This window comes from Schistocerca nitens, chromosome 5, assembly GCF_023898315.1.
Source record: "Schistocerca nitens isolate TAMUIC-IGC-003100 chromosome 5, iqSchNite1.1, whole genome shotgun sequence".
NCBI classification, from domain to species: Eukaryota; Metazoa; Arthropoda; class Insecta; order Orthoptera; family Acrididae; genus Schistocerca; species Schistocerca nitens.
Window position 1 is genome coordinate 445,999,818 of NC_064618.1, and position 6,325 is coordinate 446,006,142.

The 6,325-nt window shown below is 50.0% G+C and overlaps 1 pseudogene; it reads left to right on the forward strand.

Annotated features, from left to right (window-relative positions):
- The first annotated feature begins 5,973 nt into the window (after window positions 1–5,973).
- LOC126261371 (U4 spliceosomal RNA) lies at window positions 5,974–6,104 on the forward strand (annotated as a pseudogene).
- Window positions 6,105–6,325: the final 221 nt, after the last annotated feature.

A 6,325-nucleotide genomic window follows, 5' to 3' on the forward strand; every position in this document is an offset into this window, starting at 1 on the left:
CATGCCTGACATGCCACCTGAAGTCGAGAGTTGTGTGGAATATCTTGACAGGTAGAAGAGTTTGTGGATCATATTGAGTAGAATATCTTTACAGATAGAAATGCTCAGGCTCTAAGATCAAGTGTTTCCTGACTTACACAAGAGATGGCAGCACATACATACATATAGGGAAAATATAGGGGCACAACTCATACTTTTAATTTGATTATTTCTTTAATAAGTAAAATTAAAACCTTTCTCTTACTCAGAAGGTGTTCATTTTAATTCATACTAGGAAACTGATGTGTTATAAATACCATAAAAAGTCTATTAGTTCTTAATTTTTGACTTAAATTAACCACATTTTAGAAACAACTTCGTCAGTCGAATACCAACTATATATACAATGTCCGAGCTTCTTACAGTCAGCCAAACTCTGTATAGGAAGCTGACCGTGCTCTGTAGCGGGTCACGGGTCGCGTTTCGTGGTCGTTTCGTTTGCTCTTGGCTTTCCAGCGTTGCAAATTTTTGCGGTGAAATGTCGAACCGGTCGAACAGTATACAATGTGTATTCGACAGGGCGGCGAGACGGCCAACGGCCTTTGAAATACAGGAGTGGATATTTGGTGATTTGCAAGTACCGGAAAACGACGTTGACACTTTTCAACTGGATTTTGTCTTTATCTCGCTATTTGTGAAATTTCTCGACCAAGCGAAATACGAAAAGTATGGCCTGGCACTCGCAGGCGAACATCCGTTCCGCTACTTCGATGGGACAGTCGGAACAGTACATATAGTGCCATCTGGTTTTGGGATACGGACTGTGCGGGTATTTAACGTGCCCCCTGAGTGTCCCAATGACGTAATCGGCCGCGTTCTATCGCGGTATGGCAAGGTGCTTAGCAACACGAATGAAAAATGGGGCAGTGCCTACCGTTTCCAGGGCAACAGCGGAGTCCGTAGTGTTCGTATGGACCTCCGCCAGCACATACCGTCATATTTAAACATTGCGAGTACAAGGGCCCAGGTTACCTATATAGGGCAACCACAGACATGCTCCCTCTGTCAATCTACGGAGCATCTACGCGTGGACTGCCCGCGCAGGCGCCCTGTGCAACTGCCGCGGGACCGCACTGAAGGTGACAACCTTGTGCCCCTTCTCAGCGAGATAGTGGCGGGTGCTGCCCACCGAACCGCTGATCGAACTGACGAATCGACTCCGGGTCCGTCAGGAGAGGTGCAACCGGTACCTAGTGCATCTGTTGACAGCCCTATTGAGATTGTCCCGGACCAGACGCCCGTAGTGGCAGTACCGCCGGAGGCGACTGGTGCGCCTGCTGTGGCCGGGGATGTTGGCACTGTTGAACAGATGGAGGTAGTGCTTCCTCCCCCACCCGCACCGGCAGATGACGCTAAGTCGCCCCGCCGTCGTCATAGGCGCAAGAAGGCGAGCCGAGAACAGCAGGCGGAGGAAGAGGGCGTCATCCGTCCCCCTCCTGAGAGCAGCAGTGAGGCTGAATCTCAGGCCTCATCAGTTACCCGGTCTGTTTCCGCTGACCGCTCGGACGGTATGCGGAAAGTTGCTCGGCAATTAGAGGCGCTTATTAGTTCATCACGAGATCGGGGAGCGATCCCTGCAAAACGTAAAAATGAACAGAGTAGCGAACAGCCGCTGCAGCGCACTCGCACCCTCTTACATGCCGCTGCGACTGAGCCGTCTGCGCCGCCTGGTTCGGACTATCCCGCCGATGGGGGAGGACTGAACTGGGCTGACGACGAAGACGATGACATGCGTGATTGAGTGGGCTCGTTCCCACATGAGCCGCCTGATACTTGTTTCTAACATCCGGAGTGATGTAGCCGGGTTACAGCTTCGATGCCTACACACCTGCTTACATCCGACCATGACCTTATCTGCCGTTACCTTCTCTGTGTTGCTTTTTCATGCCTGCTATTGACCGTCCGCCGGGGGCCCTCTCCCTTTTAACAGTCAATATAAACTCCATCTCCAACCCAGTAAAACTACGCTCTCTGAAAGACTTTCTGCGCCTTGGTGCATTCGATGTGGTTTTTCTCCAGGAGGTTTGTGCCCCCTCTCTGACCTGATTGGTTATGAGGCACTATATAACATCGATCCTGACGCCAGGCGGGGCACCGCCTTGCTATACAGATCCGAGTTGACTCCTTCCGATATTACAACACTACCCAATGGTCGCGTTCTTGCATGTATCATTCGAGATGTACTTTTTAGTAATGTCTATGCTCCTTCAGGAGCTACTCACAGGCATGACCGAACAACACTTTTTACGTCAGTTATCACCCCTTTCTTGACAGCTCGTCGTCCTATCGTATTTGGCGGAGATTTCAACTGTGTGGTAGCCGATGCTGATCAGGTCCCAACGCCTATGAGGTGTGAAGCGCTCGCTTCACTCCTTCGGGCGGCTGCCCTTAATGATACGTGGCGCCACTTTCACCCCGCCTACACACAATTTACTCACATATATCCCACTGGGGCAAGCCGTATTGATCGTGTGTATGTCTCTACTGATTTGATTCCTGCCCTTTGTGCCGTCCAAGTCATTCCTGTGGCCTTCAGTGACCACTGTGCATACTCTTGCTCCTTGCATATCACGGGTCCAATCCCGTTTCCTCGGGGCACCTATTGGAAGATGAATACACTTCATCTCCCAACGCCCGAACTTCGCACACTTGTCACGAAAACATGGCGGGATTGCATCGCTATTGCTTCAAAGTACCCTACCAATGTGGTTTGGTGGCTCCGCTGTGCGAAACCACGGCTGCGACGTGTCATCCAGCAACATAGTCGCGAAGTCGCACACTGGAAGCGTAGCACGTTAGACTTCTATCAACAATGTCTCAGTGATGCACTAACCCTTCCTGCCGACAGGTATGACCAGCTACGCACGCGCCTCAACAAAATTAAAGCGACAATCCTTCGCTTCTCTCGGGAGAAGGCCGAGGGGATGATGGTGAGGTGCCGATCTGCAACCCCGATTGACGGCGAGAGGCCATCCATCTATCACCTTGCCTGTGAAAGGAATCGTGCAAAGAAGAACGCCATTCTACGCCTTAAAACAGACGATGGTACGCGCCTCACAGATCACCGTGAAGTCCTCAAACACCTAACAGACCATTATACGCACCTCTTCCAGGATGTTGCGGTAGACGTCGCCGCCCAACGAGCACTTATCGGTGGGGTCCCGACTTCCTTGGACCGTCGAGACCGCGACTGTTTAACCGAGCCACTCACACTCGCTGACCTCACCTCTGTCCTCCGCGCCTGCCCGGGAAACAAATCACCTGGCCCCGACGGTCTCCCTTATGAATTCTACCAACAATTTTGGGACCTGTTAGGGGACCGCTTCTGCAAAATGTGCGAGGAGATTTTTGCTGGTTGCGAACTACCCGCCGACTTTCTAGCTGGACGCATTTCCCTTATTCCAAAGGTCACCGGTTACTGTCGGGCTAAAGACCTGCGTCCCATCACCGTTCTTAACACTGATTATAAGTTGATGGCACGAAGCGTGGCTTCACGTCTTAAACAAGTCATGAATACGGTACTTTGCCCCACTCAATCATGTGGCGTTTCGACTCGAACCATCTTCACCGCCGCTTCTATATACCGTGATGCGGTCTTACTCACCGCCGACGCTCGAACCCCGGCTGCAATTCTGTCCCTAGATTTCGCCGGTGCCTTTGACAGGGTCTCCCACCATTACCTGCTGGCCGTTATGTCGCGGATGGGTTTTGGGAAGCGCTTCATAAGAATCATCCGGCACTTCTTGGATGGAGCAAATTCCACAATCGTTGTGAACGGCTGCCGATCACGACCGATTCCCATCAGACGATCAGTTCGACAAGGGTGTCCCCTGTCAATGTATTTGTTCGCTTTAGCGCTGGACCCCATGCTGCGTGACATCGGACGGATGGTCGATGGTGTCGCTCTCCCAGGCGTCACCTTCCGCAGTGCGGCATACGCGGATGATGTCGGTGTGTTCGTTGCAAACGCCAGGGACATCGATTCCGTTCGCCGAGTTCTCAACGTTTATGAACGAGCATCCGGTACCATGTTAAATTCCAACAAAACGGTGCTGCTCCCGCTAGGACCACGATCATTGACCATCGAACGCCCATGGTACCGAGTTGTGGGGGAACAACGTATCTTGGGCCTTGAGGTAACTGCCTGCCCGCGGCGTATGTTAACACTCACTTGGAGGCGGCTTCTCACGCGCATCAGAGGACTTTGCGTGAGCCACGCTGATCGACGCCTCGACCTCCATCAACGAATCCAACTGATTAATACCTACATCCTCTCACGGGCATGGTATGTAGCACAAATCCTTACGCTACCGAAACAAATCGGCAGAGCCATCTCACGAGCAGTATACTGGCTCTTGTGGCGGCATACACTGTTCAAAGTTGATGCGCAGACTTGTACACTGCCAAAAGTCGATACCCGCAAATGTGCGGCCCTCCTGATTCACCGTATCGCCACTTTGCGCGAAACTGACCCAGGTGGGACAACAGCGGTTCTTTTCGACCGTTATCGTCCACGATCGGCGCGTGCACCAGTATATTTGACGCATATTCCGTTCCGGATGACGACAGTCAAGGACTATTACCTCAATCAAAGTTACGTCTTAACAGTGGCCACTGACAAGGCGCGCACGTCGAAGCGCCTTTACCAGGCACTTCGAGGCCAGCCCACACCACATAAATTAGAGGACAGACGACCGTCGGTCATCTGGCACCAAGCTTGGGCTAATGTCAACAACCCAGCCCTTCCCACGGAAGTTTCGGCGCTATGGTATCGTGTCGTCAACAATTTAATACCCACTAATCATCGACTGGCGGCCATCCACCTACGGCCATCGGCTGCTTGCGGCCGATGTGGTGACGTAGACACCAGAGAGCATCGTCTCTTATGCCCTCACGTCCAAGAAGTGTGGAACCTTGCACGTGTGCTATTAGCGCTGATCGGTGGGACGACACCAGACAATGTGTCGATCGACTGGTTCCTTACCCCTGATATTCAGTCCAACCCCCGAACACGACGTAACGCAATGGTGTGGCTCTTGGGCCACACCATTTTCACGATCTATGACCTTTCCCTCACCGATGCTGTCTCTTTCATGGACTACCTGTGGAGCCAGCATCGCCTGGCGGAATCTGACCGGAAATATACCACTACCTTTGCCAGATTTCTGAAAGTTGCAATGGTTCATGGGTATCAAAAGGTGTTCCGGGTTGACTAAGGCACCTCGTCCTGGAATTGCCTGAGTTTACCCCTGGAGCTATGTCACTCGGCCTTCAAACTACCCTGGACTTGCCTATACCCCAGATCTGACATTGGCCTTCTGGGCATCACTAGAGTAGACTATTCTATGTTACTAATGATATGACAATTGATAACATGGGAATTGTGTGAACTTTGTATGGGAAATTATTGGGAAATCAGAAACCACGTAAATAATCTTAGAGGATTATTAATTAGTTAATTCTATGGGCGATGAGATTATCTCGCCAGTTTAGTTTTCTTTTGTGTGTGATCTGTTCATTTTTTTTTTTCATTTTCAGTCCTTTTTACGCTTTTGTTAGTTCTAAAGATTGGGAAATCAGAAACCACGTAAATAATCTTAGAGGATTATTACTTAGTTAATTCATGGGCGATGAGATTATCTCGCCAGTTTAGTTTTCATTTATGTGTGCTGCCGTCCATGCTTTTCATTTGCCTTCATTATTTCTTTCTTTTTGGTTTCTAAACCATCACTTGCTTCACACCTGCAGCGAGAGGTGTATTACTGAGTAGTGTGTCGTCGCCCCCGAGGCATAGCAGAGTGTGCCTCGGTTTTTTATTTTCGGTTTATGGCAATACATCTTGCTACAAACAGCACCCTGCTTTACGTGCTGCGTGGACACTAACGGATGGCGGCATTCTTGGAGAGGAAAAGGAAGGGCTATAGGGGAGGTAAAAAAAAAAAGAAAAAAAAAGATGAGGTTTATCCGAGGTGTGATTATTGCTAGTTGAAAACTTTTACCAATACCCCGCCTAGTGGACGTGAAATACCGTCCGCTACGGCAATTTTTGCGAACTCCTCCGGGAGTCATAATTAAATTCAAAACAGACTAGTATTAGGAATACCCTAACAGACCATTTCTACTCCCATCATCAATAACATAGACCCAGCTTAGTGGCTTTGCGTTCCTCTTATATACACTCCTGGAAATTGAAATAAGAACACCGTGAATTCATTGTCCCAGGAAGGGGAAACTTTATTGACACATTCCTGGGGTCAGATACATCACATGATCACACTGACAGAAC